This window comes from Asterias amurensis, chromosome 12, assembly GCF_032118995.1.
Source record: "Asterias amurensis chromosome 12, ASM3211899v1".
In the NCBI taxonomy this organism is placed as follows: Eukaryota; Metazoa; Echinodermata; class Asteroidea; order Forcipulatida; family Asteriidae; genus Asterias; species Asterias amurensis.
In genome coordinates, this window is record NC_092659.1 from 18,861,108 (window position 1) to 18,886,672 (window position 25,565).

The 25,565-nt window shown below is 38.0% G+C and overlaps 1 long non-coding RNA gene across 5 annotated transcripts in view; it reads left to right on the top strand.

Annotated features, from left to right (window-relative positions):
- The window catches only part of LOC139944817 (uncharacterized), a 141,956-nt gene that overhangs the window by 93,297 nt on the left and 23,094 nt on the right, over positions 1 to 25,565 (top strand). For 3 of the 5 annotated variants that reach the window (XR_011787023.1, XR_011787024.1, XR_011787022.1), the window contains 2 exons: positions 3,547 to 3,633; positions 21,613 to 21,721. This is a non-coding gene — a long non-coding RNA (uncharacterized lncRNA). Of the gene's footprint in view, positions 1 to 3,546; positions 3,634 to 21,612; positions 21,722 to 23,343; positions 23,630 to 25,565 lie in introns of those variants that run through there. The other 2 variants (XR_011787025.1, XR_011787026.1) reach the window with 2 other exon arrangements.

Here is a 25,565-nt window from a genome sequence, read left to right on the forward strand (position 1 = left end):
GTTTGTTTGTTAAGATGATCTTGCCATGGGATCTCACAATGGGATATAACCACCAAGCTGGCAACAGCCAATCTCTCTCTACCTCCATGCTCATACCAGTTTTTGGCAACATTGGGGTATTAATAAAGTGAGACGCTGACAAAGCGATGACGTCATATAAGGGAGAACCGGGAATGACCAAACAAACAATGAATCTCAAAGTTCAATCTTCGTTGTGAGGCACATGAAGAAGAAACTTAGCACAGTTTAAAGGCTAAGCCCACCCCTAAATTTATTGTAAAAAAACACATCTTCGTCATCTTTAATAATCTTACAGACCGTTTGTATTTTCTGGTGTGCGTTACTTTCTCAGATTAACTGAGTTTAAACAATGCAATTATACCCGAGTTTTTAAAATTGTAAAAGTCATGTAATTCAGCTCTTTTTCTGCATTGTGATTGTAACAATAAACCAATTAATAATAAAACAGTTAAATGTAGAAAAAAATAAACAATGTGAAACCATCACCGAGACAACGAGGTTGAGAAGTGAATTGGCCTTCCTGTAAAGGACGATTTAGACGGGAGGCAAAGAACGTTTTACTCCACTCCAAATCAAGTGGCTACTCCAAAAATGAGTAGAATCCCTCGCGGGGTAATGCGAGTATAGCTTTTAAATAGTGCGGTATGCCGTACAGTAATCAGACACAGTACTAAACCGCAACGATAAAGTGGAGATACCGAGTTGCTTGCTACTGAAGATAGCAAGAGAAACTGAAGAGTGCGGTGAGGGACTAGCTGTGTTATGGAGATCAACAGCGGTGTTCTCTCGGGTTATTAGCGCCACGTCGGATCGATCGAAGCCCCTGGATCATTTCCCATCGTTAAAAGTCCTCTGTCTATCTTAGTTTAGAGTGACATGACTTGACTTTCGACTCTGAGATATAGCCAGGCTATTTGATAATGCAAATCTATCGTATGCTGTAGCAGTTGCACCTCATGTTAAACGCATGATTATAGCATGGTCTTGAAGCCTAACTTAATCAAATAATGACAGCACAGTTTCTTGATTCTGACCAAAACAAAACTCAATCCAAAAACAGAGGGTGTGAAATTTATAAATTATGATTTGTAATGTATGTTCCGAGCGCTTGGATCTAAATCATTCGACCAATTGAATCGGGTGAGACCTAAAGCTAATACGACGAGCTGAGCTCTCAGCCGTAAATACGGCTATTTTACCGGTAATTTGAGGCGATTCATCGGCGTTGAATATTCATGTCGCCCGCTGTATTATGATAAAAATCAAATTGGATACCCTTCTTAGGAAGGAATTTGACTGTCTGTTAAAAAAGACAGAAAAATATGAAATGCTATAAAAATGCAAACAATCTTTATTACACAATATTTAAAAGTATTGATATTCCCAATGACAGAACGCGCATTTGAAATGGTTCAGTTTGATTTGTGATTAGATACATTAGTTTGTGTGCAATAATTTGTTATTTGGAAGTATAATTGGCCTATATATAATCTAGTTAAATTGATTTTCAATTGGAAATCATAAAAAGTGTTAGTCCAAAGGAAAATAAGAACAGCCCGATCGTAAAATGTCCGACATTGCGCAGCTCATTGTTTTAAACTGATATAATTCAAGTGGATTTATATCAATATTTCCCCCACTCCTATTAAAATGGTTTAAATTAAATCATTTTTTATAAGAGTTTTCGGCTATGCAGATGTCACCACCACTCTCCGTTGTTTTAATCAACATAGCTAATGCACACATGTTTAGGTCTGAGTGCAAGACCATTTACAACACGTTTGGTTGTGAGCAGACGACCATTTACTGCGTAATGTGCTTCAATATGTGTGCGTCGACCTTGGCGGCAGGTGTCGTTACTTAAGCTTAGCGGCGGGAAAACTGATGGACGGAACACGGCCACTCAGATAAAAAATGTGTTATAGGGTTTCTTAAATACAAATCTCTGTTTCACCCTTTTTGTTCAAAATATTCATCAAAATGATGACTTGTTAGTGATTTTTATAATTGTAAATATGTTTGTTTTCATTGATGAAAATTTAAATAAAGAAATAATGCATTGATAATATTATAAATCATTAGTGTTATCCTCCTAAATCCATGCAAATCAACCCGATTGTTATTGGTTCCCGGTCATAATTTTTCCCTCAGATGAAGTTTCGGTAAGCAATAATCTACTACAGTCTCGTGCGATATTGAAGTACTGAAAACGCGAGCATTTTGCAACAAAACGCTGCGTTAAAATCAACGCAAACAGCCATACCATGTACTGCTACCGTATCTCCACCTCACTTCCGTACCCCCACCTATTAACCCCAACCCAAAGGTGTTTAAAACCATCACCAGGTGATGACAGCCTGGGGGTATAAAACCCCTCTAAACCCTAATTTTTTTTAATTGTTGCTCTCTAATTTGCATGAATTAATTTAAAAGTGTACAACACGTGTGGAACCTATTTGTCTCTGTAGACATTGCTCAGTCAGCCGTGACGTTTATGTTGCAATCTGCATGTCGCTGAACCTATGAGAGACATATGTTGAGTTAAATATATATATGTATACTTGTATAAAACACCAGTTCATAAAACAAAATGCCATAAAATATCTGTAAAAAATATTGGATTTTATGTGGTTTAAGAACGATCTGAGATTTCAGTCCAGTAATTTAATGGATTCATTACATGGTGAAGAAACACCAATCTTGCAAGTCTTCAAAAAATAAAAACACGCAAAAATTCGTATTTTGTTTACAGTTTTATTGCAAAATATTGACATAATTGTTCACTACCTATTTATCTATATATCTGTAAAAAATATTGGATTTTATGTGGTTTAAGAACGATCTGAGATTTCAGTCCAGTAATTTAATGGATTCATTACATGGTGAAGAAACACCAATCTTGCAAGTCTTCAAAAAATAAAAACACGCAAAAATTCGTATTTTGTTTACAGTTTTATTGCAAAATATTGACATAATTGTTCACTACCTATTTAAAAAGACCACTGTAGTTTCCCAAATCAAGAATGATATAAGAAAGAACTATACAAAATAGTGAACTTGCGGGTACAACCATGTGAAATTTTCTTAGGGTGAGGTTTGGCTCTGAGAAGAGCCGTGTTTGTCTCGACGTTTCGAACAGTATGCTCCGAGAATGCATTCTCCTGAAGACGAGCAGAGTATACTGTTTGAAACGTCGAGACCCAACCGGCTCTTTTCAGAGCCAACACTCACCCTAAAATATTTACACATGGTTTTACCCGCAAGTTCACTATTTATTTACAGTTTCTTCTTATTTCTCCACACCATGCAAAGCTTGTAACAGTACTTGATATGATTGTTGAGTGATTTGATGTGGGTATTATATATTTATATCACTCTATTGTGAATTGCGATGTAATAGATGTAAACCCACATTCATTATCTATAAGTCCTATTGTGTGAACACAATAGGTTTATGGTCATGCGTAACAGATGACTGATGTTTGTTTTTCCACTGATATTAAATGATTGTTGTTTATTTATTAGGTAGGATGGAATCTGGAAGCTGGAGTCTACATGAGATTCTGATTGTGTGCAGTTGCTTTCCATGAGATCAACATAACCACATTTTCGGTAAGTCTATGTTCTATTCTAGCCTATATGTTAAACTGCAATGTTTATTCACACGCCCTAGCTGCCATGTTGGTAGCAGATCAGCTGTCACATATGCGCATGAGCAGTTTTGTCCCGCTCGCCAAAATGTGTATATTCCTTCCTTAAGAGAGCGCGCGGTTTTTGTTTTTATCTCCTTTTTTTTGCGTAAAACCAGTAGCACCTGGTGGGACACCGACTCTACCGAGAGAGAACCGGGGCTGTGCGTAAGACCAGAAGGTACCTTCCAATGTATGTCTCCCCCGCTGTGACGACACTACCACATACTGTGAATCTAATAGCACAACAAGGATAAGACCTTGTGGTTGTCTGAGGAGGGTCACGCTCGCTGTGGGCCGTGAGTGAAATGGAAACCTAGCTCTAAATCCAGTAGTTTGTTACCGATTACAATCTGTCATAGAGTGACGTGTCAATTTGAGGCTGAGTAATGGTACATTGATTATAGGCGTGGACGTACGGTTGGTAATGGTCGTATTTTATAAGAGTTATGATCGATTCATGTTCAGTTAGGTTATTAATAACATAATAGGTATGCCCCAAAAATAGTAAGAGAGAAAATTATCCCCAACAATGCTTGCCAAATCAAGTTTAAGCGAAAACAATCCGTGACAAATCCTTGCTGGTTTAATTCTCGAAAATCTGACTGTCTGTGAAACTTCCTCAGGTTGGTATATACTTGGTGTGTTTATTCATAAATAAGATACTATGTCATTTCTTTATGGTTTATTCAAATCTGTGGATATGAGTAAAATATACTCCTCTTATAAAAACAAATGCTGCGTCTTACTTTTGAAGTTATTAAATTTGTAACAGAATAATTTTCATAACACCATTGTAAACTAGTTGGCAATTACGTCATTATATTATGATTTGTAGACAAGAACGTATGTCGTGTGAATTACGACAGGAAATATTTATACATTTTTTCATAATAGCCATATCGTGTGAAATGGTTAAATGTTTTAGTTAATGCCTCGTTAAAGATGTTGTAATGATGTGAAATTGCCCTGGTTTCCTTTGTGGAACTCTATCTACCGGATCCTTGGGAAGGAGGTTGATGGTAGGTCTGTTTCGTACCCATCGTGTTTTAATTGAATAGAAATCGAGTGCACATGAACTTAAAGTATTGTCTAAACCAGGTACTTGATCCGGTATGAAACGCTCGTGAATTGACATTAATAGGACAAGCAGATTAATTTCCATCCCCGTAACTGTGTCTTCATCTACGGATGTTCCTCCCGTCACAAGCTGTCCTCAGGATACCCTCAGGCCACTCATCTCCCCAATGAGTATTTAGGGCTATCTCGTGATATAAGACCCTTCAATGCACCCCACCCCCCCCCCCCCCCAAAAAAAAAAAAAAAAGAAATAATAATAATAATAATAATAATCACTCATATCATATCCGCACAAAAACCTACATGAAACAAAGACGAGCAGAATGTGAAAGTACCGTATGCTGATAAAACTAGACCTATTTTTTTTTTCATTTTTTGCTTTCCAATTTTTTTATCGATTGTGAACGGAGAAGAGCGAGGGGTCCAACACCCCGGGGCGACCGTCGCTCTCTCAAACAATCAGCCCGTAGGAATTTGATACTTTGGGGGACAGAGGCCATCCGAATGCAAAACAAAGGCAGATGGTTGAAGCGGACGGGGACTGTTCTCTGCTGTCGTTTTGTGGATGAAGGAAAGAAAAACAGGACTTCGCCTGGAGTTATTCCTTACGTTCCTTACGTGATAACTAGAGTGTTAGGTATATGGGTATAGGGACACTGGACTGACGTTGATGCTATGCTTAAGGTCTATTAAGATTGTATTCTCCCTTGTGTTCTACCCGGTGCCTCCTTAAAGACACTGGACACGTTTGGTAGTTGTCAAGGACCAGTAATCTCACGTGGTACTTCCCAGCATAAAAAATAAAATAACAAACCTGTGAAAATTTTGATTGAATTGGTCGTCGAATTTGCAAGAGAATAATGAAAGGAAAACACCCTGGTTGCATGACTTCGTATGTTTTTATTTATTTATGAGAAATTACCTCTTTCTCTCAAAGACTACGTCGAAACCTTGAGACTATACCGGCTCTTTTGAGAGCCAACACTCCTTCGAATGAGATTTAATACATGGTTGTACTCACAGGTTTGCCATGTATTACTTGTAGTTTTTATTCTTATTGGTTTAAACAGTTTATAATGATAATAATCAAAGAGCTCACATTGTTAATTTATGTCGAACGCTGGTGGCGTTTGTCCCTCGTGGTATAACACACACATTACATTTGAGTACCGCATATAGAGGACAGAACATTATGTATTATAAGCCCTTAATTTTGATGAATAGTATTGATAAACACACCATGTCCAATTCAAACAGTGTTATGAATTGCATACGTCAGTCACAGTGTTTATTAATAACTGGTTTTTAGTTTGGCCTTTAAAGTTTACCAACTACCCGTTCACGTATCCCTTTAAAGTGACAACCTGTATGAATTTAATTCGTCAAGATTAACACTCAACCCTATTTACACAGCGAACGAACGATTCATCTTCATGAGCAATCCTCACTTTAAGGGATTATAAAGCTGATGTATCCCTGTAGAGAGAGAGCTAAGTCTCGGAGTAAGATTAATTGATAAATCACCCGGGACCCACTGATCATATTCGCTCCATCAGCTCGACTCCTCCGTTCAACATGAGTGATGATGCGTCTCGGAGATGTCAACAGGTAGCGGGAGGAAGACGACACTTTGCCCGGGCTCTGAGCGGCTATTTACGGCAGGGTGGTTGCCTGATAGATGTCAATGTAACTCGATTTGGGTGGTCTTAAGGGGGGTGTTGCTAACGAGGGGAGATGCTTGCGTAGGCAATGAGGCACGTTTAGGGTGATGGACTGCTATGTCTGAGCTCGTCTGGAGGAGTTTATTTAAGATGTTGTCTCTTGATGCTTTTAAAGGGATGTCTTTGCAGCCGGAAAATATATTAATATTTCATGAATGTATTGTTTCATTAAGTTATTCATGTTGTGTATGTTGTACTCTGCGCACGCATTGGTTAATACTGCTGATTAAATATGTATACAGTGATTGAAGCCGGTGGGACTGCTCCTTTAAAGTAACTACTCGGGGGCTTCTCAAACATCTAGATTATCATTCATGTTTAGTATGAATGTATCTATTAATTTGTTTATTATTATTTATTAAGTTATTGTGTGTTCGTGGGCGGGGGGCGGGGTAGTTGGTGGAGGCTGGATGTATAGGTAGACGGAGGTTGACTAGCTTCTTCTCTGAGCAATCTACTGTGACGTGGGGAAGAGGTTGTCTGTTCTTCTTTCCTGCTCATTCGCGTCCCTGCGTCCGGCATGGAATGCCCGTAGGCCCTCTTTATGTCCTTTATTTCCTACCATTAAATAGAAAACATTATCCAGAATGCAAAAGAGGAAATGGCATTTTGATAAATAAAATTGCCTTTAATTTCAGACTGACTTTGGAATAACTAGGGTTTGTTTGTAACAATGGATGGTTGGGATACTTATGAATGGAGGCAAGGCCATGGTTGGGAGATGAGTTCTCTGGAGAGGAAATTAAATGGCTGAATGGAAACAATAGTCGACGTGTTTAGGGAGTTGGAGTGGAGAAATACAGATGTTATCTTGAAATGCTGTTATCATTGACAGAAACCTGACTGGAAAAAATGCAGTAATCAAAAAGCAGGAAAGGCAGAAACAGAATTGAGAGTTGAAGTTTCGTTTCGAGCGACTTATGAACTACCAACTCAAAACCACTATTACTTTCCCCTTATTTCAGTTAATTATAAATTACATTAGCACTATGGTAATATCAAAATGGCACAAGTGTTTAAAAGGAAATTGAAGTTACAGACCTTTTAGAAATGAATTTACAAAAACAATAACCGGGCAGCGAGATGGTCTGCAAATATAGCGCGTACCAGATAAACTGGGCTATACCTTGGCCCTAGATAGCCTAAACTTTCAAAAGTTGTGATTCACAATCAAAGGTGCCCCCAAGAGAGGCACATCATCTTCTTGTGTAGTCTCTTGTTATAATAGATGTTAAATTTGGATCGGGAATAAAGAATATTGATTTTGGTTTTTACCCATACACCGATGTGTTAGTCTCTTGTTGTTGAAGCGATGTTTTGATCAGTGTGCTATCATCGCTTGATATCGTCGCCCATGGATGTATCGCCAAATGGTCTAACATTTGCCGGGGGAACATACTCAATGGCCTTTGTTTGTTTTGTGACGACACGCCGAAGATGCGAGCCTCCTGACGTTTCAGTCGTTGTGTCTTCAGCACATCTTCACATCACCTCAGAGGTTTCTTCAAAACTGATACCTTGATCACTTGAAACATTGCCAAAGATATCTGTTTCGCCAAACCGGATGTTACTTGATCCCATCCGTCTTAAGGATGCCCCAAGCTACACACACTACACGAACTAGCTCATTAATAACAGTTAAGTTAGCTTGATATTGAACATTTTGACATTCACATAGATTTGAGCAGCGAATATCAATGTTGATTTTCCAATATTGGACATTGGTCATTCCAGTGAATTCCAGTCTACCATGTACATCGATGTTGGACATCCACGTATGTTTGTATGCAACGAATGTCAATGTTGCTTTTTTATATTGGGCATTGGACATTCACCGCATAGGTTTGTACAGTGAGTGTATACCCTGTGTGAATGCCAAATGTACAATATCAATGTACAAGCTACAAGGTAAACCTATGTGAATGTCAAATGTCCAATGTCGATGTCGAGGTAGACATTTACTGTACAAACCGATGGGAATCCAGTGTCCAATATCGAACTAACTTTACTGTCATCAAACTCATCTAAGATCCAACTTTTAAAAAGCAGATGAGTAAAAATGTCACTTCAGACGCAATACCTTTTCGATTTTCAATACTTGACATTGGATATTCAAATAGGTTTGTATAGTGAATGTCAACCTATGTTGAATGTTGAATGTTGTTTACTGTCCACTTTCGAACAAACTTAACTGTCATTTCTATGATCTAATATAAACCCAGATAAGGACCAATTTCCCTTCAGACGCAATCCTTTCATTTCAGATTCACCCACCCGTAGACTTACAAATAATACACTATTATGAAAATAATTATCTTTAACAAAAACCTGTTTGCATAACTCTATCTCTGTACTCTTTATCTCACGTTTAATGCCCGCACTTAAATTTAACGACTAGATATTAAACTCTTCTTTTGTTAATTCTATTAATAACAAAAAACGGTATCAGAAAAAGTTGCTCAAAGCTTGGAATTATCTATTGACACGCTTGGTTGATAAGCACTATATAGGGGCACCCGTATTATTACAGGAAACTCAATTATATTGCCAACTGGATACTGTATTGAGAATGTGGGTCTGTAAAACTAATTTGCTGACCGTATTGTAGCGTATTTAGTGATTTCAAAGAGTTATAATTGTTGATTTTAGAGCTTAAAGTTTACTTTTGTAGTTGACTGATCATTTTGGTTGTTGGTGCGTCGGTTTTAGAAGTCATTTGTAGCGTGAATAAACGGTAAATTAATAATATATGACAATAGATGATTTGAAAACCGACAACATAATATTTATTTAGAATCAACAAATAATTCAGGGAACACTAATTAAATAAAAAGCAATGTAATTAAGGTTTATCGGAGTGCACGCTACCTTCTACGGTTCAAATTAAAGTTCTTTTAAGATTCTAATTTGATGAGAAATTACTTCTTTCTCTTTCTTATACTAACAACAGCTCTCCAATGCTCATTACAAAGTACGTTGTTATGCTGATGTACATTTTTGAGTATTTACCGATTGTTTCAAGCGCCTTTAAAGATGTAACACACTAATGATATACACCAATCTCGAGCCGATAAATCGATACGTGATCAATATTGCGACAATATTAAAACGAATACATTCTTGATACCCACAACCACTATCCTCGCCAAACCTTTCCATCGGCATTCCCTCAAATTGGTCGAGCATCGACCATCATGAACACCACTTTCCCTGTGCAACCCTAATGCAATTTATTACCACATAATTTTCACACATTTGTTCGAAGCTACTAGTACTAAATTGACTTGTCCTTAATTTATGTTTTCTGATCGATAAACGGCCTCTTAAGTAAGTGTCATATCTTCAAGATGAAATTGTAATCTATTTTCACAGAAAAGGTGACAGATTGATTATTGGAAGAATAAATCTATAATAGGTGTTTTGTCCGCCTATACTTGACGCGATCATTCTGAGTAGTAGCTACTTATGTTAATATTAAAGTGCAAAATATAAGTAGCTGTTGCAAACTGCTTACCAACCAAAAGGACCTATTATAAATGCACAAACTAGGCCTGACGTTTCCACCCTAGCAGGGTCTTTCTCGAAGACAAAATGGCGCAACACAACACATAATGAACAGGACCAAATTTCATAGAGCTCCTGAAGCAGAAAGTAGTGCTTATGAACTGTCTGCTAAGTAGAAATGAGCAGGATACCAGTCACAAATTGTATTTGTGACCTGATTGTTTGGCTGGTAACCTGATTCTGGTAAGTATTACTTTGTTGTGCTAAACTACCATTTGTGCTAAGCAGCTCTATAAAACTGGGCCCATGGTTTATTAATGGAGTGTGCTATTTCTCCTCACAGCCTCGTTATGGCTGCATTGGTTTGAAAAGGAAGAACGAACATGGCTGTAGAAGTCTGTTACGACTTCAAACCTTAGTGACGTCAGTGTCAGCCGGAAGTTCATTGCAGCTGACCTGTTTTTACGAGCGACCCTTTATGCACTGCAGTGGGACCGGAAGAGATTGGCGAGATACGAATGAAACCCAATGATGGGACTATGTAGGTCCCTTTTGTGGGAGGGGCATCGCCAAGGGAGGCATGCCACTCAGTGATGAGTATATATCTATGCCTGTTTCACATAGAAGCCTTGTTTCATCAACTCAATGTGAGGTTGGTCTCAAATGTTGTTGTTTTTGTCATGTTGTTTTCTCAACAAATTGATACTTTCAACATGGGCTTGATTCAATACCCAATTATTCGAAACTCCAGGAGTCTAGTCCGGGTCACAGGACCCTGACCCATTTATGAGTCAGTTCGACCCGCATTGTGACCCTATGTCATACTGAATGAATATGAGTCAAATGCAACATTTTAACCCATTTTCCGGATCAGCATGACCCAGAAACAAGTAAGGGCCTAATGGGACCAGAAATCGAGTCAATTTCACCTAGGCGTTTCTATTTAGTAAGATTAGGTCCAGATCTGTTGAAGATTTTTTTTTGAACAAGCAGCTCAGAAGAGGAAGTATATTAAGACCTTACAATGTCTTAACCCCCATCTTTTCCAGATGATCTCACTCCATTTTGCATATATCCAACTGTATCTTTTAGGATAAATTGCCAGCAAAATTATCAAAACATTGTAGTCATAATAGAACCATGTAATTTATTTATGAGTGATTTTTAATTGCCTCATTGATCTGTTGATTGTAATAGGAACTTGTATACGTAAATGTTCCAAATGATCAGTTTTCAATTGTGCCTTAAAACTTTAAACCAGTTTGGGGGTATATAGTTTCTGAATGCTCTGCAAACTTTAATATATTGTGGTCGGTCGTGTAACCATGGACCCTTCTTCCATGAAGCATGAACTAAACCTAGTTCCATTAGTTGATATGTCGGTTATAGCTTCACATCGGGAAGGGACTTTTTGCAGTGCAGACGGTCTCATGACACGGCATGGGACAGGTGGGGGATCCTGTCCCGAGGCACTCGCCCGGCCTGATATCAATATCCCACCGCTCCTAAACCCCGTGACTGCGGGCCAACGTTACGGCGAATTTCCTTTTAATTATCGGTTTCTCTCTCGCCAGTCGAGTGGTTCATAAAACCAGTTCCTTCAATTCCTACACAAACGGGCAGGTTTTATGGTTAATTTAGCACTCACGGGTCGCGCAGTCAGGCAGGGTGGGTTCTAGCGGCCGGTAAGTGATAGAGAGAAAAAAACTTCTCCTTACGGAGTCTTATAAAAAATAATGTGGAGTTCCAGAGAGGGGGAGCTAGTCAAGCAAGGATAAGATGTTCTAATACGCCGCGAGGGCGTCGTGAAAACCGTATTGAACGATACAATTCGAGCTCCAATTTAGCGGGTTCAACGGGGTGTGTGGGTTGGTAATGGAGCCTGTGGGCCGGGGAGAAGGCTGCGAACGACTTGGTACTGAATTTAGGGCAGTAGTCGCAGTTTGAGTTTCCACACGACCTAGCAAGTATAGTAGAACCGTGATCGATCCGGACGCAGACCCGGACCCGTAGTCGTATGATCCGGGCGGTCGTTTGTGCTGAGCGTGCGCAGGGAACTCCGGCTAGACGTTTCCCGGACCGTTGCTCCTGCTCGCTCCAACAACAAATAATAAACTAAAAATAAAAGATTAAAAAACACAGGACTTTGAAGTGACACAATGTGACATATGACAGCTTTTTAATTATTTGTTCTTTGGAAAACGATCATTGTAAACCTTGAATGAGGTTTTCGTTGTGGTCGCTTTGCGACTTGCACAAAAACATAAAGGTGTTTGGGTATAAAAAGAGGCGATACAAATGCATGAGTTGTCACCTTTTGACCATTACTGCATTTAAGTTTGACAATGATGCGTTTGACAAGAGTGAGTTTAAAACCAACACAGCTCGATTGTTGAGGTTGTTATAAATAGGACTTGCCAAGGACTATAACCGATGCATTGAAACCACTCCTAAACGGAACACTGCAACATAGAATAGACTTGGGAAAATGTATATTACAAACTAATGGTAGAATTTGTTATTTATTGGTATGAGTTGTCTGTATAAAGGCTACACACAGTCAACACTCTTTCTCTCTAAATGCAAATGAGTAAAAAGGCACTCTTTGAAGAGCCATAAAGGACAACTCTTTTTCGAGTGGTCTTCCACTCTTTTAGATTGAAGTTAGCATCTTTTTGAATGATTTTTCACTCTGTCCTGGAGTGAAACTTCTCTAAAAGAGTGAAATAACCACCACTCTTTTTAAAGGGTCATATGAGGGACATCTCGAAATGCGATGAGTGGTTTTGTTCACTCTTTTACATTTAGAGAGTAAGGACGTTCGGCTGTATGTAAAGTCTAGTCCCCAATCTCAGTTTTGTGTTTCTTTCTTTTGTTTTGTTTTCATTCAAACAACGTTCATGAAAGAGGTTATTTGGCCAGTCCCATGTGGTGTGTAGAAGAGGCGACTGCTATTTGAAAGCATGTAATGAGCCCCTCTTTTAAAGGAACACGTTGCCTTAGATCGGTCGAGTTGGTCTTTGAAAAGCGTTCTGTAACCGTTTGTTATAAAATCGGTATGGTTAGAAAGATGTTGTAAAAGTAGAATACAATGATATACACCAATATGCCTCGAAATTGCGTGGTTTTCGTTTTACCTCGTCGAAAAACACGGTCGGCCATTTATGGGAGTCAAAAATTTGACTCCCATAAATGGCCGACCGTGTTAGTTCGCGACGTAAAATGAAACCGGTGCAATTTTGAGTGATACTTGTGTGGATCATTGTATTCTACTTTTAAAACATCTTTCTAACCATATACATTTCATAACAAACGGTTTCAAACGCTTTTCGTAGACCAACTCGTCCGATCCAAGGCAACCTGTTCCTTTAAGCGCATTTGTTTCTGGATAAAGTGACAGTTTGGATGCTCAGTCAATCGTCCTGAAAATGTAAATTTTTCGTTTGGTGTTGTTATTTTGTGCCATTCAATGCAGTTTGATTAAACTGGTGCGAATGGAAAACATTCTGACGACAAGGATTGAAAAAGACATACCTAAGTGCTTGACTCAATTCAATTCAAATTCAATTCAATTCAATTAAAAAAACTTTATTTATCCTTTACACAGGCAATTACAACAGTAGACCAGCTCCATATAAAAATATTAATATACAATATACAAAAAATATAAAAAATATAACGATTACTTAACAAAATAACACAGACCAAACACAGATTCAACCAATGGATTAAGTAATATTTTTGATTTATGCGTATCGCGCAATGTATAGTTGTTTTTGAGATATAAATAAACATAATGAGAAATTCGACTTAGTAAGTATAGCTTTTACAGTAAGTTGTTTACCATTTACAACCGCGTCAAACTAAATCCAAGTGCTTAGTACATTTTGTGGAACTAATGTGTTTTTAGGAGATTTAATACCCTCTCAACGTATGTCAAAATAAAGTACGATACCCACATCTATGTTTCAAGCCATCAGGGATTTTACCCTGGGGCTATTTAAAAATCCTTTCACAATAATACCAGTCAAAGCGAGTCTGCGAATGCCTGGGTGTTAGCGTGTCTACCCTACCGGTTCTTTTAACCCTCACTCAAGCGAAAAAAACACCAGGGTCCCAGAATACCATTTTCTACCCCGTCGCAACTTTTTTTATCTGTCATACCTTGGGTGGTGTTGTTGTTTTCGTGAAATCGCACTAGCCACTAAATTTTAATCCCTGTTTACCTAGTTGATGGATTAGTGGAGAGAAGAGAGTTTCTGAGAGGTTACCCTCCCTCTTTAGAGCTACTTCTGAGGTTATGCAGGCATGTATAAACCTCCATAAAGCCATACAAAAGGGATACCGTACCTTGTTCCGGGGTTCCATTGGGATCTAGGGATTCCCGGTGGGATCCAGGGATACCCGATGGGACCTTCTCGATGTGGCGCTGCCTTCTGGGAGACAAGAAGACTAATTAAACCCATTTGCTAGCTATCTAGCCACGCCTTACGAAATGCATTAATTTGATTTGCTGATGGGTGTGGAAAGATGATTTATCTTGTTTGTCATTTTCTTGGTGAAGGTGTTTATGGTTGTTTACTGTACACCAAGGAAGTAAAGCACAATAATATCTCAAAAAAAAACATAATATGCCTTGAGCAAGGGATTTTGCTATAACCAAATAAATCATCTAGATTTAAAGTTTAAAGTCTGTACGAAAACATGTCTATTGAAGCACAGTTGCAGTTTCCATGCGTTGTTTATGCTGGTCAAGAACATAAGATCCTGTAACACTGTCTGATGCAGCGGCTGTTTTCTTTAAAATTCATGTTCGAAACGTTATTTATTACTTCTTTTAAATGCACACAAATTTCCTGTCAGCTGTTCAAATAGATTCTTTGAAATGAACAACTTTATTGGGTTCATTTTACACTGCCGAATACTTGCGAGCCATACTTTGGTGTGGACATAGCAAGGTTTATGACTTCACTATGAATCAAACCAGCTCCGGGTCCCAGTGGACATGCCACATATCCGGGTTGGTGTGACCCGGAATAAGTTTAAAATGACCCAGAAACGGGTCAGCCTGGCCCAGTCATTGGTCAAGCACCATGTAACCCAAAAATCCAGGTTAATTCTCATCTGAAAGTCGAAGAATTGTCTCCATCTGTTGAAGTTCCCCGGGTGGTTGTTTGAGAACAACTTGACAACAATTGGGGCCAACCTCCCAATGAGTTGATAAAATATCCTTGATCAAATATCGGAATGATGTTGTCATCCGGTAAACAAAATCCTGGTCATTACTGATCCGAGAGTTGAGATAGTTGTCTTCAATCAAATACTGTTTAAGTTTTCGACTTGTTGTGAAATTAACTTGACAAAAATATTCATTTGGGGCAAAATTCTCATTGGGTTTTGAAGAATATACACCTTGATAAAATGTTGGAATGATGTCATCATCCGGGAAACACAGTCCACATTAACCACATTTAAACAAAAACATTCTCAAGCTTCCGCAAGAAAAGAATGACATATATATCCGCCATTCTTACAAGACGCGTGGATAGCTATTTCAGACCCAGTCGCTGAATACATGACATGTCCTTGTGAACTCAAGTCTCAACAACAAAGTGACTTTTCCTTTCTTGGTTGTCAGTTAAGCCTATTTTTCCTTCTATAAACCGAAGACTGTCGCTGCTTCACTGCTGTATTGTTACTGCAGTTCAATAGGGATCTCAACTTGTTACGAAAATTCGATTTGATTTTCAAGCTTTGGAGTCAACAAAAAGATTGGAAGGTATTGATAAAGGACCGGAAAATCACTGTTTTGTCTGTTCCCAAGAAGATGAAAATAAAAGATAGGGGAAGCACTTCAACAAAAAGTAATTTCTCATAACACGGAACGCTGTCTAAATGGCTCTTCTTCATTATGACTCGTAAGCAGAAATCATTGCTAGGCGTATTTGTTTGTAAGCAGAAAACTTGGTAACCAGTTAAATACGGTATCTTTTGCGTAAATTTCTTTGGCAAACAATAATCTGATTTTGGTGGTAGGATGGTCTGAGCACAGACGGTCTTAGCAATGCTAGCAAACAAGCCGCTTACCGAAGTGCTAAGGGCAACAGCTGCCTTAATACATGTAGATGTTCTTAGACTTAATAGTGCAAATGTTTCATTTGTGAGCCTTTAGCCATTGGTCAAAAAGTTTATTTCCCCTGCAAACGCAAAAAGACTCATCGCTTCACAGCATCAAACAGTGATTTAAAATGCAGAGTGGCTTATTTCTTCGAGTTAAATTGTCTACAAATATGTCTTCAACAAATTTCAATTGCATTTCGCCTGGACATCAAACTACAACCGTCTTAATTGGCAGATGGCATAGGTCTCCCCTGACTCGTAGAGTTTTACAGTTGGTGTACCTCTATCAATAACAGAAATACATCAACCGATTTAACTCTAAAAGCACTGGCTTCTCCACGTCAAATACTGAAAAACAGAAAACCATGTATTTTCTCCGTCTGGTGTTTTAGGGTTGTCGGTCCATATACATATTTTTTGAGCGAAAGAGCAGGCTTTTTGCTTAGTAGGTCGTGATCAATACGCACGACAGAGACACAACTGTAAATTACTATGACCTCGAGATAATAAAATAAACGCTTGGTTGACAGAGAAAATGGGGTCAGAGCCCTGATTTCTACATGAATTTATTGGCTAAATTGGTGCAGTAAAAGAAATTTCCAAAAACTGGAGCAAAAAATCAAAACACTCTCGCCATAAGAAATTACATGTACAGACGGCGAGGGTTGATTTTCTGCCGGTGGTAATTTTTAGTGGGTGTATTGTTGCTTTTTTATAGAACGTACTTTTACGTTTTGTGTTAATCGTCAATTTATTGTCAATATTGTAAGAATAAATTAATTATAAATTGAGAATGAAAACACGCGGTCTACACGAATTGCTAAGGATTTCGTTTGTGAAATAATTGACGGACAATTGGTTTAATGAATGGAAACTAGGTCTGATGTAGACTGCAATGGTCAACGAAATTATTCCATTTAATAACAACTGTCGGCAGTTTAAAATAGAGTTATAGTTTTTTTTTTATTATTATTATTAGTTGCTTCTTATTTTTGTCTTCTTCTTTCTTAGTAGTGGGTCAAAATAGCTTGACGATGTTAAGTGTGTGTGGTACCTAAACGCTGCTTAGTGTAGTGCAGTTGCTTTGAAGTACAAGCACCACCTTATTGTTTATTTGGTGGTTGTGGGTAAAGTCTATGATCCGCAGGCAGGCATCTTGTGCAAGGCGTGTACGAAGCCCATTTACGAATTCCTAATTTGGATTCAGATTGTGTTTATATAATAGTAAGGACCAAATTGTTCAGCTATGACTGAAGTGACTGTTCCGGTCAGGGACAGTGTATGTATTGGTTGAAGATCATCGTATCGTCAACTAATTAGTGCTTCCCTGACTCTGACTAGATTAAGAGTCACACGGGTTCAAAGTTTATGTCCATTTCTAGAGTCATCATGACCCTTTAGTTGGTCTTTCTGACTAGAAATCCAGGTCAATAACTTGTTCCTGACTCAGATTATACTTAAAGGTCATCTGAAGCAACTAACGGCTCTCATTGATCCCTGCTTGCATACGGAACCCGTTCCTTCCGGAACTTCTTAACAATAATGTGAAACCTCTAGTCTGTTTCAAATTTTTCATTTCCATATTTCTGATCACTCTAACCGAGTGGTCGAAAAATCCAACATCTTCATCTTACATAAGAAAGTTCTGGTCAAACAAGCCAAGACGAAATCCTAAGATAAATCGGCGCAGATGGCCCGGAAAATCCTCAGAGATTTCCAAAACACATGTTGGTCTTACCCGATACGTTTTCCATGCATAATTTAAGGCCTTTAAACACACGGAAAGCTCGAGCTGTTATCCGTAAAATTTCACCGGCGAGAGGATTGAAATAATATGAAGAATTTCAGCCAAGAGAAAAATCTTGTGTTTGTTGTTAACGGTGACACCATGTAAAAAATACCTTTTTTGTATACGTAGTGGTGGCTCTGGGATGATCTGTAACTGCCTATTGCATGGCTATAAATGTGCGCCAAGGCTCTATTAATTCAGTTCAATTTAGTTGAATTCAATCTATACATTCAAGACATGAACCTACATAAATTTTGCAATTACAAAAAAATGCTATTACATGTGACTTTTGTTTCTAAAAAAAAACCGAGAGAGCTAATTGTATGATGACTTTAATGGTATGGCTTCCAAATGATGCCTTTTCATTAAAAAAAAAGGAGGGAAACATTGAAGGAGATTTGTGAATCCATTTTGTGAAATGAGTTCAAGTCTTTTGTATAGTCCTCTGATTAAGGATATGATTTGAGTTTAGTTCCAAGATTTGAGTCGCAAGAATATTAGTTATTTGAGTCACGTTATAGTTTGTTGAGTTATAAAATTAACGTTCATTTCTGTCACTAATTATTAAATATTTGGTCACCAGAGCTTGTTTTGGTCACCAGAGCATGTTGGGGTCGCCAGAGCATGTTGGGGTCGCCAGAGTACGAATTATTTGACACATGGGTATAAGTTTGAGACGCAGAGAAACTCGAAAGTCCGGTCAGATAATGAGTGACGCAGTCGACCGGTCCAGGGTGAATCATTTTAGGGTATTATATCAATTTTCCAGGTCGCTAAACTGAAATGTTTTCCTAAGACTTATAAGTTGTTGTTGTTGTTAGTTTAACATCCTTTGATGTTTAAAGTTCACCGTTAATGAAGTTACTCCGCTACCTCTTACTAAGAACCCTGGCAGCAACAATTTAAGTCTAGACTTTAAAAATCAATCAACGGCCACAGCTAATTAACATTTTAATGATTTTTGTTAGACCAGCTCTTCCATTTTGTGGTTAGAGGAAAATCCTTTACTTGGGGTTCAGGTAGGGATGGATTATGGGTGAGGAAAACACGGTCGAATAGCTTGGGGATCCCCGTGTGAAAAAAGCTTTCAATGTCACGGCAAAGTGTTCGATTGCTAACCCGTAGTTTTTTGTTCTTTGCGGTTTTGGGTTTTCTGAAGGAGAGGTAGTCGGGACGGGGGCTTTTTAACAGGTCATGGAGCAGGGGCATTGTTACGGGCAGACAGTTTCTTTGTTGTAGGAGCAACTAAATATCCCACGGATTCGGGATCCTGAGTTTACAGTCGAGGGTAGGAATTACTTTCACTCAGTTTGGCAAAATTTCTGCCAAGATTGTTTAAAGGTTTTTTGTACAATATAAAACGTACAGTACAATAACCAATGATATAAACATACATCAGGTTCCCTGACTCTCCTGTAACTGATTGTACGTTAAGACATAGATTTCGCAGTTTCAGTGGGTTTTTTTTTCAGAATAAAGCCAAAATTCCCAGAGCTTCCGAATAGACTGGTAACCTAATGAAACATGTCCGCCAAATAAAAGCTCATTCAGAGGAAGTTTTTTCTTTCGCAGGTAATATTTTTTATTTGGGGTGGTCAGGTTGGTGTAGGCTTTCCTCGCCATCCACTCCAAGGACCTTGGTTCAAATCAATATGAAGTTTCAGTCCCATTATGACTGTGTGGGTTTTTCTTGTGATTTTTCTCTAGAGGTTTTCCTCCCACGTTAAAACTGAAACTTCCCTGTCTTCTCTCCATTGGGTTTGTGGCCACAGTGATTGAGCTCTCTTTAATCTGAGAGTCCTTGGCCACACAATTAAAATAAATGAAAACATAAAGTTGTGTACCATAATCTCTAAAACGAAATCAGAGAGTTTGTGTGCGTGAGAGTCAAATGCTAAAACAAGGTTCATTATTTTGTTCGCCTTCATTGTACCTTTTAATTTGTGGACCCTTTAACGTCTTCCACGTTTATGTTTTCAAATGCAAAACTAAAAACATCTTTCGAGATTTCAAGGACAACTTGAGAGCAATTTAATCCGTCTTTATTCGATTAAAGTTGGAGTGTACTCCTCAAAATCAGAATACAAAAGTATTATTTGATGTGAAAGAATGTGTGTGTTGGAATTTTTTGAAGTCGTCCTGCGGCTAGTCATCTGATGACAACATGCTTTTATTGGAATTAATTTGCACTTGTATTTGGTGATAAGGGGGAGATGGAATTATCACCCTATTCACTGCGGAACAATAGCCCCCACAGCCCCGGCGTCCCTGTAAAGACTGTTTTGCTGTTGTGAGATAATTGCTTCATCAAATTCCATCAATCTGTGGTTGATAATGGGGAGCTTCAGTCAACCCTAGTACCCAAATCAAATTAAAAGCTTCGATGCGTGGGTGCCACCCAACCCCAGCTTAAAAACACCGTGTTCTAGAAGGGGGAGCGGCCGGTGTAATAGCTACAGGGGTTGGGTGGTTTTTTTTTTACCAGGGTGTCGGTAGGCCTTCTCCTGGAACCCCCTTTTGTCCTGGAGATAATTAGAAGAACCCACAACAATGGGTGCAAACGATGGTCTGAGACGGTGAAAAGGGGGGCTTTTTGAGTTGTAACAGCTCCCTTTGTTCACCGGGCTTTTATGACCCCTTTGGGGGATGCAAGCAAAGCTGATTATCGTGGGGTGAGGGAAAGCGAATTGACCCACTGGGTTTTGGTTGACACACCACAAGGTAAATTACCGGCCCGGATCAAAGGAATTGAGGTGTGCCACCAATGTCATGATGGGGAGAAATTTCCAAGCTTCCAATCTTCTGCTTAGCACTAGTAGCATGACCAGGGGGTGTTACTCTGAAAAGTGGACCAATGATAGTCCCCTGTAGCAACCCTTAGCATGTCATGTCCTTCTTGGGTAGTTTAATTAACTGCTGGTTTGCCACGTTTTAACTGGTACAAACACGTGTGACTTAAACTCACGTTGACTTGTTGTTTTTAAGGCAAATAAAAATAGGCAACTAGGAAGAGAACTTTAAAGGGAATTCTCTTTGGTTCTGAGTTGCTCATTCTCAAGGGATTCCCCCACTTGTCCAGCGCAAGAATATATATTTTTTTTGTATGTTACAAATATAACTTACATGTATTTGCTCGAAGTTTAATCCATCAAATCTTGAGTGTTTCGCGCCATTGGGCTTGCCCTACAGTCGGTTAGAAGCATTGCAAACACAATCAGAAAGTATAATCCCATGTTATTCTTATTTCATAATGTTGTAATCTTCCATTTAGAACAGAAGTCATGAGCAAACGTAGAGTAGAAGTCATGCCCCCTAACTTAAAACTATTTTTCATGTACATGTCGACAATATACAGTCTAACACTAAAACGTAGCAAATACTTAGTTTATTTAAACTTAACTGAACTTGATCTAAACTTAGTCATTTAGCTTTCGAAAAAGACTGCTAGGGTCAAAACGTCAGGCCATTTTTATGCTCGCATCTATGACATATGTCCTTTTGTGGTAGCATTTTGCATCAGCTAATTCATAAGTTTCTCGTAAACTTAGCTAGTTACAAAAGCAATGCATTTCCATAAATAAAATTGAAAGAAATTAGACTACAGTCTTGCAGAAAATGAATTAGTTTTTCGTTTGACAACATTTCTGCCTCGTAGTCACAACACTGATGACAATCTACTTATTTCCAGATGCTGCTATTGTCGATAGAGGGAGCTGTTCACCTCTTTATAGTGACGCGCTAATTACTTTGATGGGAGACCTAATCGAGTCTAATGAGGAATGGTGAATAACAAACAGGTTAGTACACGAAAAGAAACCGAACAAACAACTAAGGATTAAAATACAGGAAATCTTAAAATCTTGGAGATTTATTATATTTCTTGAGAAAATTAAATAGAATAAGCCAAAAGTAATATCTTAGAGTGACTCTATAAGAAAATTTTCATTAAATGGCATAATTAAGACGAAACATGGAGGGAAAAAATAAGCAAAAATTAATATAAATTCTCCTCCTTGGACGAAATAAGAGTCGAACGGACTGACTCTAGCTGTGTTTAGGCTTTATTGTGTGAGCGATTTCCATTGCGTTTCTTTTACGAATTTAATGTACTTCATATTTGTTTATACTAAATACATGCTTTCACGTAAAGCATGTTAATGTTGTTCATTGGGACCATAGTGAACTGCAGTTTTTATTAAAATGATCATTACTTTAAGTGTTTTTTTATCAAAGTAATTTTGACTGTTAATGTTCGTTATTCATGAATATTTACTTTAACCTGATGAATATAATGAATATTTAACGAACTCTCGGAATTGATCCGTTTCGATTTCGGATAAGGGGACTACTGCACTTTTGAATTGAAAAACTGATGAACAACAAGACTGTACAGCATTTTAGTCTATTAGGGAATTGTGAATGGAAAATGACTGTGAACTTGGCTTTTTCTGGTGTTGCGTTATTTTAAAACATTTGACACAAATTGAAATATCTTTTACATTATATCCTGAAACAAACACAAACATATCTTTGAACATGCTTATTGTGTACACTGCTTTGGGGCAGTCTTAGAACAGACACATCGTAACAATTGACTTTTGATAAACTAGAGATATTGGGATTGCATTTGTTTTATATATTTATGTGAGGAGAACTCAAATTGACCCGTGACGTAGACACACCTTGACAACTAGAACAACAGAATTGATAGTGCATGTAATCTAACTTGAATTGTACTGCACTATCTCAAACAATGGAATGACTAAAAGAGACTTAATTACTTCCCCATGCATCGGGCATGAAACGATTCCCATTCATGCTCAATACTGAAAATGACATTATGAATAAAAGGGTGAACAAAAGTCTTTTTTTTTTTGTATGAATAGTGCGTTTTACTGAATTGTAAAACCGGAGTATATGAACAGAAACTAGTGTTGGGTAATTTGTGTTATGACTGTCTACTCCTATGTCTTATACACTGCTTGTCACTTGCACGCTCAGTGCATTATACCAATGCATTGAAAAACGCTTGTTTTGTCACATTGAGTAAAGTGCTTTCATTGGCATTATTTCTATCGCCTCGAATCTCCCATTCAACTCCAACCCCGCTATGGTTTTTGGCGACAAATGAAGAAAAGTGTTTTTTTGTATTGGGGTATGCATGGGTAATAGTACAGGGTATTTTCTTCATTGCAAGGTTTTGTGCATAGGTTTTTTTGAATGGGGCTTTACACGCGGCGATATTGTATGGGCGAGGGTCAATACATTGGGATAATTCTCACAATGCGCAGCCATGGCGGGCTTTATTTTCGCTGAATAACTTCCAACGATCGTGTCTTTATACGTTATTCTCTTTTCAAATTGTGTTTCTTTTTTCCCCACTTGGAACTATAGCATTATATACCAGTAGGTTGTTTCATTGCTTTCCAGTAGAGGCGCTAGGCGGCAGTCTGTGCGGACTATAAGCAAGCTGCTTTCGATTGGAAATATATATCTGATGATTTTAACTTGAATTTGCTGGGAGTGGGTTTGCCTGCATTTCTGGGGAATGTCTGTTCGGTGGCAGAAACTAGGAAGCAGTTTGTTCTAATGAGGCTGCGCCAGAACTTTGACGTCACAGCTCGGTCGGTTATGGGGTGGTTTATGGCCGTGTGTGTGTATTGAGCTGTGTGTGGACGAACTGTCCATCCAAATTCACGCTGGAGGTAAGACTGGCATGTCACTGATCATCAAACGCCATCTTGGTTTTTTCATGTAGCAGTTTTTCAAAAACTCATAATTGAAACATGAAAAACCATAGAGAAGACGTGTAGGGTGAAGTTGTAGGCGACTCAAATGTTTTTGAACGGTATTCAAGTAAAACTGTGTTTAAAGTCATGACTTCACATTCTTTTTCTTTTAAGCATGTCTAAACTATTAGGAACTGAGAATATTTTGAATCCATACTTATTCATAATTCCGAGCTTTTCTTAAAAAAAAAACAATTACATGTTTGTAAACTATTTCATTTCTGATAATCGGTCGAAACTGTTCTTATAGCGTTCTAGACCACGGTTCGTAAAGAGAAAACAAATCGATGTATGCCCATTGTACATGAATGACACTACTTGTTTTTATTATTATTATTTGTATTGTGCAAACTGACATAGTTTGTATTATCTTTAAGGGGGTCAAGGGTACCAGACTTGTAATACGAGGATGTGACACACTTATTGAACTAGTCTGGCTTTGCTGTTTCATCGCCGTTGAGTCTATCAAACCAAAGATTATTATGTTTCTATAATTTACCCTTAACCTGGACAGGAGAATTGTAAAAAGTGAGCACAAGTCCCCTATAGACGATTAAAAGTCCCCAATGTATTACTGCAACTTCAATCTTCCTAATTGTATAATTTTATGAATTTGAAGGAATCGATTAAATCATACATTGATCGATTAAGTATTAGATGAATTTGTTACGTCATACATGAATCGATTTGGTCATGCATGAATCGATTAGTAAGTCATGCATGAAACGATTAAGTCAAGCGTTAATCAATTAAGTGATGCATAAATTGATTATGTCATACATGAACCGATTAAGTCATGCATGAATCGATTATGTCATAGATAAATCTAACAAATTTGAATTGATTTTCGATTTGTTAAAGATATGTTTGACTTGTCATCTGAAACAATATAATGCTAAACAAATAAAATAATTGAAAGCCAAATGCTACATGTGTGGAGAAACTAAGTTTCTTTCGCGATTGTCAGTTGTTACTAGGGTGATGTCTAAAAATAGAAAATAACATCGACAAAGATCGATCTCTAGGTACACATCCACGAATTTGTTACCTCCAAAAAACATATTATGACCATAACGATCCTGTCTTTATTCGTTCTAATCTGATTATCTTAATCCCATTTAGTTAAACATCATTAAACCGTTATATTTCATTTTGGTATAGTATTTGACTCGACATAACCCAAACGGGTTTGTTTTGTAGCCATGGGAACATTTATTTGTGATGCTGTAGTTATTTTTTAAACTGTTTCATCAAATTTATTGAATGGACCTAGTTTTGTGCTGAGGAAATGTTATGTAGTTCACATGGTTCGAGGATGGAATGGGTTTGTGGGTATTTTTCAATAAATATGTGTCATTCCAGCTAACTTGGTGACTACCAAATGGATAGCGTGTTCGTATTCATTGTGATATACTTCGTGTTCCACTTTAGCCCCATTCACACGAGAGCAACTTATCAAGGGTCCCTTGTTAAATTTAAGCAAGGTTGTAAAGGTTTACAACATGTACCTAATGCAGTCAAAATGATAAGTTGTGAACATATTTGTTGGTCAACTTTACAGAATCGTCACAGCAGTCAGCACCATACTATTCATGTTTCTGTGATAATTTTAATATAGTACATTGTATATAATTATTTATCGGTTATGTTTTTGCCTGCTCGTGTTGTGTTTATATCTATTCTGCAAACTCACACCAATGAAATAGTACTTTTATACTAGAGTGTTTCTTGCGGTAATAGCCTCTTTGTTCTGAAGATACAATAATTGCATGCAACTGTGACTGAAACGTCGATGAAATTGCTGTTATTTGGACATCTACATGCAATTTATCATAAGAGACTTCCCCCTATG